Source organism: Desmodus rotundus, chromosome 2 (genome assembly GCF_022682495.2).
Source record: "Desmodus rotundus isolate HL8 chromosome 2, HLdesRot8A.1, whole genome shotgun sequence".
Classification (NCBI taxonomy): domain Eukaryota; kingdom Metazoa; phylum Chordata; class Mammalia; order Chiroptera; family Phyllostomidae; genus Desmodus; species Desmodus rotundus.
Genome location: NC_071388.1, coordinates 154,148,126 through 154,163,703, shown reverse-complemented (window position 1 = coordinate 154,163,703; position 15,578 = coordinate 154,148,126). Strand labels below are relative to the sequence as shown.

The 15,578-nt window shown below is 36.9% G+C and overlaps 1 protein-coding gene across 7 annotated transcripts in view; it reads left to right on the top strand.

Annotated features, from left to right (window-relative positions):
• The window catches only part of LOC112322249 (sodium channel protein type 9 subunit alpha), a 134,780-nt gene that overhangs the window by 85,646 nt on the left and 33,556 nt on the right, over positions 1 to 15,578 (top strand). The gene's annotated exons all lie outside the window — the stretch shown is intronic.

Below are 15,578 nucleotides of genomic sequence, written 5' to 3'. Positions count from 1 at the left end.
TTAAATGAATAAACACATGTAAAATGCTTAGAGAGTATTCAGAGTGCTCAACAGTGGGAGCTATTACATCCTTTCTGATTTCTCCCCAAGCAGATGTGAACTGTTCTCATTTTGAACCCCACACAGTATTATGCTTCTTCCTGGATCTGTTATTTAGTTTTATATTTTTAATTTTTTTGAGAAATGATTGTATGCATCAAAGAGTACTGTAAACTCATTGAGAACAGGAATCGTATTATATCCTCCTTTCCGATACCTGGTTGCATATATTCAAAGTATTATTGAGGTATGTTTTTATTAATAAGGAATATGATAATCATGAGCCATTTTTATGACAGAGAATTTAGTGGGATCTGTTTAAACTTTTAAGATATCTCTTTAATATTTTATCCTTTCTTTAGATCACTTTTGAAACTATTTGACAGGTATTTACCAAACACCTTTACCTGTCTAACACTATATTAAACCTGGCTTCCATTCATTTATAGTGGACTTTGGAATAAAGATACACACAGCTGTGTGTGTGTACCGGCCTTATGACCAGTACTAGGTGCATAGTAATTGTTCAATACTTATTGAGTGAATAGATGATTAATGAATTGGGAAAGTATGTTTCTAGGTAGCCAAAGGAATTCTTTGCAAGGTGACAAAGTAAGGAATAAAATATTTTATTTTTAAAATCATACATGGAAGAAGTGATATTGCCAAAATTCAAAAGTTGAGGTTATTATTATTTTTCTTGGTCTTGAAGATAGAAAATCAGATTCTACATATCTTTTTCAGGAGCAGTAATCTGGGTCTAGTCTCATGGAGAAAGGGAAAACTAACTCAGTAGCCCATTTTTTTCTAATGATGATTCCACTTGTAAAACCCCAGTTACTTGGCAGGCTTTCTGAACAGGCTGGGATTCTAGTTGATAAGGTACTCTGGTAGCTTGGCAGTTTACTGAACATGCAGACATCTTGATATTTGGGAGGAATCATTTCCTGCCTGGTCAGCTTTCCTTTGCTCAAAGCCCATGGCTAACCTTGCATAAATCTCCTTAGTTGCTGGTAAAAGTCTTATTCTTAGAATGCTGAGTTATAAAATTTTAAACAGAATCTTATAGATCTGCCCATTTAGCACCTCATTTTCTAACTGAGAAAGCCAGCTCAGTAAGAGAAAATGGGTTTATATACAGTTACAATGCTGGTTAAAGGCAGAGCCTGACAAGAGCCCCAAACTTGGGCTTCATAGAGCAGCCTCCCTCCCCGCCTTTGTCCATTTCAGGTATAAAACATATATTTCTACTGGGGTTAACACCCAAGCAGTCTCTTATGGGGAACTAGTCCATGCTTCTGAAGGATTTATATACTCTGTGGCATTCAGCAGAGGTTTATTACATCATTTAGTCTATAAACTATTAGTTCCTGAACAAAAAAAAAAATTATTCTGCCACCTATCCCATAAACCCTTTCTAAAAAACATGGAATTTCATGATCTTCAACTGTTATCTAAAAACCATTTGATGATAATATTCTAATATTCTCAATTATCATTTTATGACATAGCTATAATGAGAAAAATATACACTTGTTCCATTTCATATCTGTGGTTTACATGGTTATATACAGGAACTTGTAATAAAGAATATACAAGCTAATCTCTTAAAGATACTTAGCACAGTAGTTGAGTTGGTAAGCCCCCTGAAATGTTAGCTGTTTTGTTTATTATTGAATTTATCATCATTACCATCTAAAAGAAGTTCAGATTTAAAATTATTGGTGTGGCTCAATGGATTGAGTACCAGCCTGCAAACCAAAGGGTCATCGGTTCAATTCCCAGTTAGGGATCATGCCTGGGTTGTGAACCAGATCCCCGGTAAGGGGCACTATAGAGGCAACCACACATTGATGTTTCTCTCCCTTTCTTTCTCCCTTCCCCTCTCTCTAAAAACAAATAAATAAAATCTTTAAAAAAATAAAATTATGGATTTTGAGAATATGCCCTTCTTTATAAGAAAATTTCCATGGCATTTCTCAGTGTGTCATCCTGAGTACATTCAAACATACTAGACAATATGCTGGACTTGAGAAATAATAAAAGTTCAAGATTTATGGGAAATTTGCTAGGATAGCTTAGAGAGAGTATTAAGCTGCCATCCACTATGAAAACCTGTGTCTAGAGTCTCTCTCCAGTTGCTTGAGATTTAAATGTTCCTAGTTACCACTTAGTTTTCAATTTGAACCACTAAAAAATGTTGATTTTCTTTATCCAAAGTGTTTCTATTAGCCTTCCTTGATAACTTCCCTGCTCTAATTCCCCTAATCTCCAGCTCTCCCTTGAGTTCCCAGATTTTTTAATTGTTAATTCCATCCTTTGTAACTTTCTTATTTTTTCATTCCTGAGATATCTTTGGATAGTGATGGCCATGTTCTTGATGAACCTTGCCCAAGAGGCAAATCTTGATTACCCAATAGAAAGTAATGCCCAGTTCAATACATTTAGGTTATTTGTATTAAGCGATGCCATAAGTTATGGTTACTAATACAGCTACTGGAGATGTAATACCTGCCCTAAATTCTAGCTCTGATATTAACTAATTCTATGATCTTGAGAAATTTAGAAAAATCCCTCCTTTCTTTAGTTTCTCTGTATGCAAATTAAAATTATAATGAAGATTAAACAGTTTATGTTAATAATTAGACAAGTGCCTTTCGGAGAGTAAGTGCCCAATTAACAATTATTATGGGAATGAAATCGAATAGACATGTACACACTGTAAGGAACTGTTTGCTACTGGTTAAATTTAAGAGGGGCAGCATGATGCAGACCAGTGGTTCGCAACTTCAGTACATAAAGACACACGGGGAGCCTGTTCTCAGACATGGTAACCAAAGAAGAGGTTTACAAAAAGCATTAATTTGAGCAAAAAGGTTTGCAGTCCTGGAGGCACAGATTCAGGTAGCAATTCAAATTACACTCTGAGGAGAACAAAGAAAGGCAGGGTTTATAAAGGGAAAAACCACAAATGCAGTTCCCATTTAGGTTCTCTATGCAAATGAAGGATTGCTAACTAGGTAACTGGGATTGGTTAGTTCCAATATGCAAACAATGTTGGCAGAAACTACCAGATAGCAGTTGCTATTCCAGGGTGTGTATGGAAGGAAGTAAAGTCCAGGCAGCAAATGCTGTTCCAGGGTGTTTATAGCTTGGCCTTGAGCTGAGTTTAGAAACAGGTTAGCAACTTATTAGCAGTTCTGAGAACTCACACATGAGATATGCATAGGCCCCACTTCCTCAGTGACCTCCCAACTCTGTTTAACTGACTTTCTTAGCAATGCTTGATTCCATTGACTTTTCTCTCTTATCAGCCACATCCTTCGAACTCTCCCTGCCTAAATCAGTGTGCAACCTCAGCATCCTTATCTGCAGTGTCCCCAGTGGCCACGGTGATGGATTGATTGAGTTGCCATGGGAAGTGAACCTAAATTCACCCCAGCTTGTTTTGATCCAGGCTCCTGAGATATCATCATCTTTATTCAAGGCCTGGTGATATTCCCTCTCTTTCATGTTTAAGAATTTACATTTTGAACAAGAGAAAAGAAAATCTTTCACCTTTGATACCCCAGTCTTTTAAGTCCAAGTGTCCTATTTCCCCATTATATTTTATGGAGACGTTTCCATCTTCTTCTAGTATCAGCTCTCAGATAGGCAGGTTACCTTGTCCTGACAGACAGTTAAATATACTCTCCACAATGAAGTAAACACATTTCATAATAAAACACCTTACCAGGGAATGACCAAAGAGATGACTTTAAATAATGTATCGAGTAAAATATCTTAACCAGTTGTGAGGAAAGTATTGGCAATGGAACTGATGATCAAGTTTGTCTCAGAATTGAGGAAGACACACTGTCATCTTTCGTGAACCTATGAAAACAAGATTCCTGTCACCGCACTTGGAAGGAAGACACTGACCCCACACCCCTCTCAGAATCAGCCTGCTCCTGAGGCCAGACATTAGCAACACAAGGCACAGATTGTTACCATTAGCAGCGAAGGCTTTCATTATCTGGAGCCTTAAAGGAAGCGTGAAATATTTATTGGGACCTATGCTGCAGGCATTGTGCTGACAGAGCTTAGGAAAGAGTTCCTTCACCCAGCTGCAATCACTCAACATGATTGGCATCTGCCTTAACTGAATTCTTAAGAAGTGAGGTTCTGTTTTTTTAATTGTGCCAAGTCTCAAACTTAAAGCTCTAAGAAACTAAATTATTAATTTTTTAAAATGGAGAGCTCATTCTTAGAGTGTTAAAGAGACATTCCTTTTGTTCTTAGCTGTTACAGATTACTCCTCTGCTTTAACGATGAAAAAATAGAGCCATTACAGAATTAGAACATTGATTTGGAAGTGTGTACAAATTTTAGAGCAAAACAGTAAATCCATCCAGCTTATTTCTCTAAGTATTTTAAAACATAACAGCCTCATAGATTTTAAGGATTAGTATAGACACCTACAGCTTTCAGAGAAGCTCCTCTACTTGCTCTGAATCTTATACCCCTTCTACGTCTTCTTTACTGCTCTTGTGACAAATGTATCCGAAACCGGAAAAGCCAGAGCTGCCTGTCCCCTACCAGACCCAATAAGCAGAGACAGGGACTGAATCTTTATGGGCGCTTTACTCAGATGGCAGCCATCTGGGAAGACGGTGAGTATGTACCCTAACAGACTGCCTTACATTTCCTTCCAAGCCAGCCTTTTCGTAAGGGGGGAAAAGTGTAGGTAGGGGTTTGGAATTCAGGAAAGTGGTTAATCAGATAAAAGCTGCAGTCTGGCAATTTCCCTAACATCCTTTCATGTGCTGACTGATCATTTTCTTTATCTGTGTCCTGGGCAATTTTCTTTTCTTTTCTTTTTTTAAATTTTTTAAGATTTTATTTATTTATCTTTAGACAGAGGGAGAACGGAGGGAGAAAAGGAGAGAAACATCAATGTGTGGTTGCCTCGCATGCGCCCCACACTTGGGGCCTGGTTTGCAACCCAGTCATGTGCCCTGACTGGGAATCAAACCAGTGACCCTTTGGTTGGCAAGCCAGCACTCAATTCACTGAGCCACACCAGCCAGGACCTGGGTGATTTTCTTCATCTGTGTCTTGGGCAGTGAACTATCTCTCCCTGGAACACAAGGGCTCCGATACCACCTTGATTGCTTATGGTCTCTTCTGGAGCACAAAGGTCAATCACTTGTGGTCTCCTGGAGTCAGTGTGGGTTGTATCTACAGTTCCTGAAACAATAGCTTTTTACATGCTTATTAACTACTAGGCTTATTAACTATTACCTTAAACTAAAATTCCCCAACTCTTGAGTCCTCCATCATATCCTCTTCTCAAAGCTGAAGTGAATTTGTTCATCTTGTGTACTCAGCAGAAAGGAAAACATCCTGTGTAAAAATTTCCTCCCAGAAAGATCCTCATTTATTCCTTCTCAAGACAAAGACAGATATTTTACTTAATAGTTCTTTAGTGTTTTGAAGTACTGGGCCAAAGTTGTGATGGAGCTAGCTGTGGTCCATGGAGAAAGGAGCTCAAAGAAAGTTTCAAATTTTATATAATCAAACTTTCTACCTTCAAGAGCATCACTCAGAACACTGCAAAACTTCGTTTTCCAAACAGAATCAAATTCCATATAAGTCCTTCATTCACTTGGCCACTGTGGGAGAAAAATACTGGAAAGGAACACATCTGAGCACCTTTTCTCTAAACTACCCCTAGTCATTTTTCTGCTCACATTTACTGAGCACCCGCTTCCCATGCACCTGCTAGACACTCGAAAGACACAGCATCGGCGGGGCTCATGTCTTCACTGAATGTAAAGATCTCCTTTGTCCCTGGTAATGCCTTAACTGCCATAGAGGAAAGCAAGTTCATAATTAGAAATATAAAAAAGAATCAAAACACTTGACAGAATATTGAGGCAGGATAGAGGATGGGGTAACTACTCTTGAAAATAGGCTGGAATACTTCATAGAGGAGATGGCACCCACAGTATGTTTCACAGTAAACAGAATTCAGCAGCACAAGGAGGAGAGAGAGAGAGAGAGAATGAGAATGGAAGACAGGAAATGAGAGAATGAGACAGAAACCTTTCCTGTAGAGGGAAAGGAGGGGCCAGCACTTGGGGAAGTATCCAGATGCAAAAAAGGCCCATTAAAGTGCAGGTGAGAATGGCCCGGTGGGAAGTAGGTTGGGCCATACAGTGGATGGCTTGATGCACAGGACAGGAGACTGAAATATGCCTATTTTTACTTAACAGAAAGAGGACGTTTTAAGGTCTTGTTTTGTTGTTAGCAAACTTGTAATTTTAAAGAAAATTGCACTGGGGGTGTGATGAAGCCGAGCAGGGGAGAAAGGTGGGAGGAGGGGAAGCTCTGGCAGTTCTCCAAAGGACAGCCGGTGAGGCTTTAGCTAAGAAAGATGGTGGCGGTGCCAGGTGGGGGTAAACTCTATGGCACATGCAAGTTCACATGTGAGGGCTTACTTACGTAAGGCCTGGATATACCAGTTGTGAGCTGTTTCAAAGGGTGCATTAGTTTCCTGCGGCTGCCACACAAAGTATCACAAACTTGGTGGCTTTATTCAACTCTCTGACAGTTCTAGAGGCCAGAAGGCTGACATGGAGGTCAGCAGGGCCAGTGCTCTCTCTGAAGGCTCTAGGGGGGCTCCTCCCTTGTTTTTTTACAGATGTTGGTGTTAGGCCTACTCCCTGGCCTTCCATGTCTTGCAAGGGTATCACTCTGATCTCTGCTTCTGTTGTCACATGGCATTTTCCCCATGTGTCTGTGTCTTCTCTTCTTATGAGGACATTGATTATATTGGATTAGGCCCATTCTAATGACCTCATCTTAACTTGACTGCATCTGCAAAACCACTATTCCCAAATAAGGTCATATTCAAGGTTACCAAGGGTTAGGAATTCAACATATCTTTTGGGGTGATACACATTGACTTATAACATAAGGTTTTGGTTTAGAAAACTGGGTAGCTTTGATGTTATTAAAAATATACAGGGCAGGGAGAAAATTTAGAAGGTAGGAGAGAAACATTTTAATTTGGGGACACCTTAATTATCAGCAACTTGCAATATAGCTAAGAGATGCTGAACAGTAGGTATTTGGAAACAGGTCTTAAGAAAAGTCAGAGTTGTAGACAGGTTGGAATTTTGTATGTTAACTTGTATTAACCATGGGATTATACAAGGAGTCAGCCTGAGGTCAGGGTCCCTGTGAAACCAACTCTGGGTGAAATCTTTGTGTAAGAGACTTTGCTGGGTACTGTTCTCAGGAACAACTCTTTACACCTGTAAGAAGTGAGGGAAACCAGAGAGGGAAGTTGAAATGCTCTGCAATCATAGCAGAGGCCTCAGCTGATCCTACAGGCATCTCCGGCTTTGTGATGACTGTGGAATAGTCCCAAATTGAAGCAAGAGGTCTAGCCTTCGTTCCCTGAAGCAGTTTGTCATTGCATGCAGGCTATCCCTCCCCTCTTCTAGCAGAGGGAGTGTAAACTTGGATGAGGCAGCTCCTTTCTGCATGACAATTCCCAGAGAGGAACTCAGCTCTGAGGCTTCAGCTGCCAACACTCCTGCCAGCCAGAGCAATGAGCAGTGTGCTGGAAAGGAGGGTCTGGCGGCACACCACAGCATCCACTAGGCTACAGGGACCATAGAGAGTAAGAGGCCCAGTGATCAACTCAACACTTGGTAGGTGGGCACAAAAGAAGAACACACATCCTTATACCAACCCTGGAAGGTGGATGTTGTTAATCTGTGTTTATAGATGACTAACAGGATAAACGATGACAAGGTATGATGCTGACTCTTCTAGAGTCTTTCTAAGTCTGAACACGAAGTTTTAACCATCATAGGAAGGCACGAGAGTGAGTGGGAATTTAGTTATTTTTAATATATCCCCATCATGTTACAATTCAGGATCATATTTTCTGTTATAATGGTATTGTGCATTTGCTGATTCACATTCAGCTTCTAATTCTCCTTAATGCTGGTTTATTAGGTTATAGTCTGCCTTGATAATATAACATAGAGCAGAACAAGGCACATTCCACTTCAGAATAATAAAGTCCATTGAGGATACATTGAGTCGGGGATATGTCAGGTTGAAGGCCCATGAAAGGGGGTGGCACTTGAGCCAGACCCTAAAGGATGGAGATGAACTCGCTCATTGGGTGAATATGGTAGAGAAGGAAATCTCGGGCAGAGGAACAAACATTCATATAGTTTGCCTGATTCACGCACTCATTTACCCATCTACCCATTCATCTTCAGTATTCATTTTGAAGGACACAATCTTTGGACACACTTAAATGTGCTTACCTATTAGCAAATGCATTTCTTTAGTTGATTTTATGGATATTTGTAGTCATCACAGTTAAATATATTGTCCTTTTACTATATAATGATTTTAATTACATTGTTATCAACTCAATTACTTTAGATTCTTTTACAAAGTTTTTTCCTCACAGAAGCAGTAGAAGGCAGTTTAGATTTATTTTCATTATTGCATTTAAAAAAACAAAATAATTACTTCAGAAATGGATTTGACATAGTACAATTTCGGGATTAGTTACAAGTTATACCTTTGGGGAAAGCTGACATTCGATCCTATCTTTTACGTGTAGATTCTTACAGAAACGAAACACTCCTGTGGAATTTTACTCAGACCACTTCTTTTTTGAAAATTGGTTCCAACTATTTTTAAAATCTTTTCTCTTTATTGAATGTATTCATGTGTCTAAAAACAATGAACTTTTGGTCTGACATATTTAAATTAATGTTTCTTATCTTTTGACTTTGATTAATTTTAAAACACCTTTCCTCTTATGCTGTTTGAAATATCAAAATGAAATAAATGTGACAATGAAAGGTAAATAAAAACGCTACTTTGGGAATATGCTTTTAAAAATGACACACTCTTATCCTCATCCCACCCCAACACTGAGTCTCATTTTTAAGTATTTTTATGAAGAGCAAACAGAATATAAAAGACTATCTCAGCACATTACTGCATTTAAATTCTTCTTCTAAATAACAGAATTATATAACAGTTTCGTTCATTATTTTTAAATCTATGTTGAAAGACGTTTAACCTTATTACTGTGTTTCAAATATATTCCTTTGTGTTGAGCATATGGCATGTACTGTGAAACATAACTAATTTCTGTTTACAGGTGTGTGACCCTACACCCTTTAAATCAGTTGACTAAACTGCTCTATCACGCTGCACTTCTAAACCTCAGTACCTAACCTTCTTACTTCTCACAGGGGTAAAAGCAAACTGGATCAATCAAGGATGCAGCTCTGTGCTTTTAACCAGGCAGAGACATATGTGACCACTTTTACACAGGTTACCTAAAAACATCATACATATATGATATGTTTTCAGTGTCATGCATGCTCTTCAGCTACAAAAGTGTCCTGCCTGGCCCATTGCAAGAAAGTAGAAGCATACATGTACAATGGCTCCATAGATGAATTGACAGCACCGCATGTCACTGGGGCAATGCCGTCATCTGTTGTTATGCTCTCGATGACTTTCTTGATCTCTCTTTCATGTTCTTAGGTAATTTCCAGTGCATGATCTATAGATTTTTATTGGATGGATTGTAAAAGTAGTAAAACATAGAGAGTAACAGAGGCCATTGAAACATTTAATCTGAAAGCCTCATCAACTTCCCTGCTAATTTAAGCTGCATATGTATAGTATACATCACATGAAATTGTCACCTAATTGCTGTGAAGGTAAAGCTGTGATGTTCTCACCAAAACAACAGCAGCAAAAAATGGTAATTATGTGAGGTGGAGGATGTGTTGATTAAACGTACGGTGGTAAACATTTCACAATATATACATCAAATCATCATGTTGTACACCTTAAATTTACACAATGTCGTATGTCAGTTACAGCTCTGTAAAGCTGGGGGAAAACTGTCACATTTAAATTCAGTAAATTAAAACTCTATGAAGAAACAGTTTTTGTGTGATAAATATTTTAGGCATAAACATAAAATGTCAAAATAAGAAAGGACCATTCTAATGCTAGACTTGTATTTATAGATAAGGAAATGTCTTGTCACACAAGTGAGATGCTTTCTAAATACACATGTAGAAAGTTGGGGACAGAGCCAAAGTACCCAGCTTCTAGGCCAAACTTTGAGTACATTCGAAATGATTTTAAGCATGGTGATAAATAGAGTTCTATCTCTTTAATTAGTTGAGTAATTAACATTTGGTTATTATTTGATCATATATAAAATGCATCAATAATTTACTGATGCCTGCCTATGAACAAAAAAGGTGTAAGTGCTTGCACAGCTTAATTTGATGTCACAAGCAATACTACTACTCATTGATGATTATGTGTATATCACATAAGAAGGTATGCAGAGTAGATTCAAGAAGATAAGAGGTTTAAATCTTATTATGAAGTGAACACTAACTGTCAATAAGATATAAAACACATTTCCTAAAATTAGAAACAGATTAATAGGAATTGCTTATCTACTATTTTAACAAGTATAAAGTACACCACTCAGATATAATATTTTGTTTTAATTTTAGTATATCTTATTGGGTGACAAAACTTGAATAGTTCCCTGAGTGGAGGGGAATCTGCGTTAATAAGAATCTTTCCCCTCTTTCTATAATCCAGTCATATTTTGAATTTCTCTGTCATCATTGGAATGTTTGCATTATTTCTTTTCCATTGTGCAATGATGAAAGCAGAACTTTTTCCTGAAATTGGTACTCTCTAGGGATAATAATACTGACTGTTCCTAATTTTTTAAAAAATCATACTATGGTTCCAGTTTACTTGACATTATTTTAGAGTTGCTCCTATGTAAAATACATATTTTTCTATTCAAAACTGGTGGGATTTAGAGGCAATAGTCTCTTAGAAAACAATTTTATTCCAGAAAGTAGTTAATGTCCCCTCCTAGAACCTAAATAAAGATGCATACATATACGATGCTATCTATCTATGTATAGGTAAAACACATTTTTTGAGAAAACTGTTTCCAGAAATACATGGGTATGTTTAGTTCCTAAATTATCATTACTATTTTCTTTTTACCAAACTACTGTTAGAAAACATAAAGTACGTGTTAATAAATGGTCATTTTCTGGATATTTCAGTTGTGAAGAATGACTTGACATATATTACTTTTCTTTGGCAGAAGCTGCCTGGGTAAATCTTAGGAATGATTTATTTTATCAGTGCCAATTTTCATTTTGTGTTGGATTTTCAATGTTAGAAATTCACATGTTTAAGAAAATTGGTAATTGTTTCATTGGTTGGAATTGATTTTTTCCTCGTCCTTTCTCATTTTGAGTAGTTTTAGAGGATAGAATCAATCATTCAAATATATAGGTACTTTGTTTTTTGTTTGTCTTTCTGTTTTTTTAATTATAAATATTTAACAAGCTCGAGTCTTAGAGTTTACACTTTCCCCTCATGTTTTGCTGCATGTTTGCCTCTGATCCGATCTGGATTTACACATTTGTTGCTATTTTCTAGCAGGCCTCAGTAGGTCTGTTTAAATGTTTGCTTCTAAAGTTTTTAAGATATTTTTTGATTTGATCCACTGTATTCTAGCTACTTAAATATCTGTTCTCTGCAAATAGCAGTTCCGTGTTAGTGCACAGGGTCATTGAATACTAATGTTAGTTACTTTAAATTGCAAGACCTCATCCATTCATTGGTGGCTACCTCTTTCCTGTCCGTTAGAAAGAAGGATAATACCGTAGAATCTGGATGAGATTCTGTAACCAATTCAACTTTCTTATGTGAGCAAACTTTGTTGTGTTTGTTTGTTTCTTTGTTTTTATATTTGAGATCTTATCTTTTAGTCACCTACTTTGTCATGTTATTGACTAGAAAGTGCTCTAGGTGTAAGATTCTGGGAAAACTAAGAACTCTTGGTGAATTCACTGTCTTTATTTTGAATTTCCCTGGTGGACGCTGAGGTCTGACCTCATTACTTCTCCAACATCTAACACTAGCTACCATGTGGACCCTGTGACAGAACTGTTACCTTTCCTGCTGAATGAGCAGCTATTTCCAAAAAGCCTGCATACTTTCTCTGGTAGCAAGAACACTAGGAAAGGAAAAACTCTAGATTCTTGCCCTGCATTTGAAAAAGTGCTGGAGTCATAGTTGCCCATAAATCTAATGTGAGCCAAGAGTTCATTGTAACTAGTCAATAAACTGATTATTTCCTGCCAAATTAAGCGAGAGTAAAATGAAAATTTAGAATAACAGAGAGGAAAGTGTAATTGTATGCATTTTCATTGATAAAAGATATCTGGAACACTTTTTAACTTGGGGCTTCTTTTTAAAATAATGTCATCTATTGGGGCATTACCTTTTTAAATTTTTAAAAGAATCTTGAGAAATTTCAGAGAGACCAGAAAAGGATTGGAGGAAAGTTAAGGGACTCAAAAAACCTAATCACATATAGGAACAAAAAAATTACACTCAAGAGGAAAAATGCAAATAATAATATCATAGGTAATCACCAATATTTTTAAATTTATTTTTATTTTGTCAATTACAGCTGACATTCAATATTATTTTATATTAGTTTCATGTTTACAACATATAATCTATGAAGCGATCCCCCATAAGTCTAGCACCTGCTGGGCAGGATACATAATTACAAATTATTGACTATATTCCCTATGTTGTACTTTGGTAATCTCTAATTTTTAAATTGATTAAAAAGATAATACAGAAGACTTTTTTTAGGTCAGAAGGTTTGTTACTTACAAATCCCAGAAGCAGGGGTTGGAGAGTGCAGTACAATGAGCTGGGGGAGGGGCAGTTCTCCTTCCCAGGTCAAGAGCGAAAAGGGGGGGGGGGATAGAAAGCAGAGTAGCAAGCACCTTATTACTTAATCCGGTGGTTGCAGGAGAGGTCACTGACTTTCTAGGGCCCAACTATTTGCTGTTATTTTAAAAGTTGCCTCTGGAAAATCAGAAAAGCGACTGGGAATGGGAATCCTAAGCTCAGGTCCTTATCTAAATGAACTGACTACATGTGTTCAGACTTGTCGTGATGTAAAATTCCTAGACAGCAAACTCCAAATAGCCGTTTGCTCATCCTAGCTGTTACACCACCTTTCGCTTTCCAATCCACAGATGGCAGGATCTATGCTTGCTTTTTTTTTTTTTTTTTTTTTTTTGCCTTCTTCGAAAAGACCATTTTGGTTTTAAATGAATATTTAAGATTTAGGTTATCCCATATTAGAATGGTAAAGTCAGAAAACACTTGCCCTGGCTGGTGTGGCTCAGTGGATTGAGCGCCAGCCTGCAAACAAAAGGATCGCCAGTTCGATTCCAAGTCAGGGCACATGCCTGGGTTGTGGGCCAGGTCCCCAGTGCGGGGCGCGGGAAAGGCAACTACACACTAATGTTTCCCTCCCTCTCTTTCTCCCTCTCTTCCACTCTGTCTGAAAATAAATAAATGAAATCTTTAAAAAGATAAAACACCGGACTCCACATAGCAGCTATCTGTGTGAAGTTAGGCCCTTTGATCCTTTATTCTGAACTTCACTGTTTTACCCTTTAATGATTCAGGGCCCTCATTACAGTTACCAGTTGTAAAATTAGGCTATAAAATTAAAAGATAGGATCCTGGCCAGTAACTCAGTCAGTTAGAGTGTTGTTCCGATACACCAAGGTTGCAGGTTCAATCGTTGGTCAGAGCACATACAAGAATCAACCAATAAATGCATAAATAAGTGGAACAACAAATTGATGCTTCTTTCTCTCTCTTTCCCTCCCTCTCTTTCTAAAATCAATAAAATAAAAAATATTTTTAAAAGATGGGCAATATTGATTTTAATAAAAAATCTCTTTCTTGCTTATTACTGACATATGAGTGAGCTTAGTATCACAAATATCTCCCCTAATTTTTTCTCACCTATGCACATCCCTTTCTTTGGTTTTGCTCTCTCAGCCTTCTGGCCAGCCTCTGTGTGTCCTGTTTGATGCTTAGGTGAAATAACTACTCTAGGCTGTGCCTCAAAGAATATCTTTTGTTGTGTGAAGCAAACAGTCTTATAGCATGTACTTTAAATGTAATTTCTTTGGGATGTTTTCAACGCCAAGTGTCCTCTTTGAATAAGGTGTTTGATGAGTTCTGTTTTCTGCAGTGCTGTTATATGTTTGATGGTTTTCTGCTTCTGAGGACTAGGTTGTCAGGTTATTAAACAATCCTATTTCATGTCTCTCAAAATAAGAAATGACAAGCTAGCATTCATTTCAGGCCGGTATGGTAAGCACTATCCATGCCAGCATGAAACAGCCTTCCAGTGTGATTGCCTGTCTCAGGAAATGTGAATGATAAATGTCTAAGTGGCCAAGGTAGGGCAATTTCTCCTGACACCCATGTTTTATAGCCTACTCACATCAGTATTGTAGAAAATACACCTTAAAGTCAGTCAAATGGAGAATCATGAAAAACAACAAAGCTTTTAATTTTATCATATTTTCAGTAATTAAAAGGGGCTGCTTAGATAGCTACTTAACTTGATAATGAAGACTAGGGACATTTCCAAACTACTTCTCTGTTTTATGGATGCACATGGAAGAATATGGAAAGATGTGCCCCAGGGTGGAGCAAAAACAGGTTAACAGCTGTTCATTTGGGAAAAATACAATAACTAATAAATAATAATACAAGAACAAACTCTGTGTTTCACATACAACTGTAAACCTACTTTTGCCCCAGCTTCTGTGTGTGTGTGTATATATATGTGTGTGCGTGTATGCGTATATATAAATGTAGGTGTGTATATATACACATATGTATATATGTGTATATATACTTTATACTAATTACTTCAAGGGAATAGAATAAGGCGGGGAGAAATATTTTTTACTATATACTGTTGTACATTTAAATTTTTTAATTCAAGTATATAATTTAATGTAAAGAATGATAATATTTTAGAAAGTACCTACAGTCATTATCTTATTATTCAACAAAAAGACAGAATTCTATGGCATTCTTCCTATTCCTTATAGTAGTGAGTTTGTATCTATGGTCCTATGTTTATACTTACTTTTATTTATATGGAGACTGAGAAAGATAAAAACACTTTTTTGTTTATAAGCAAATAGTAATAGATTAAAATAATAAATATTAAAAATATTTTATTAAAATAATATCTACATGAAAATTTCAAAATGGTCTATTTATAACATCAAAGAGGAAAATTTTCATACTAAAGTATTTATTTCACTGCTTTTAATAGTATAATCATTCTTCCATTTCTAAAATTGTAAGAAAGGAAGCTAAATAACCAATAGAAATGAAATAATCATATAATTAATTATATTAAATGATACAAATTATTTACATAATCCCCTCTGTGCACTAAACAAGAATAAAAGAATATTCAATAGTTAATCTAACAATGCCTGCTATGAGAATTAAATGAATTTCCTTTCCAGAGAAAACTTTTATTATAGGTGTTAGCCTTTCTATTTCAAGGCAACCTTTTTGGGCCCTTTTGA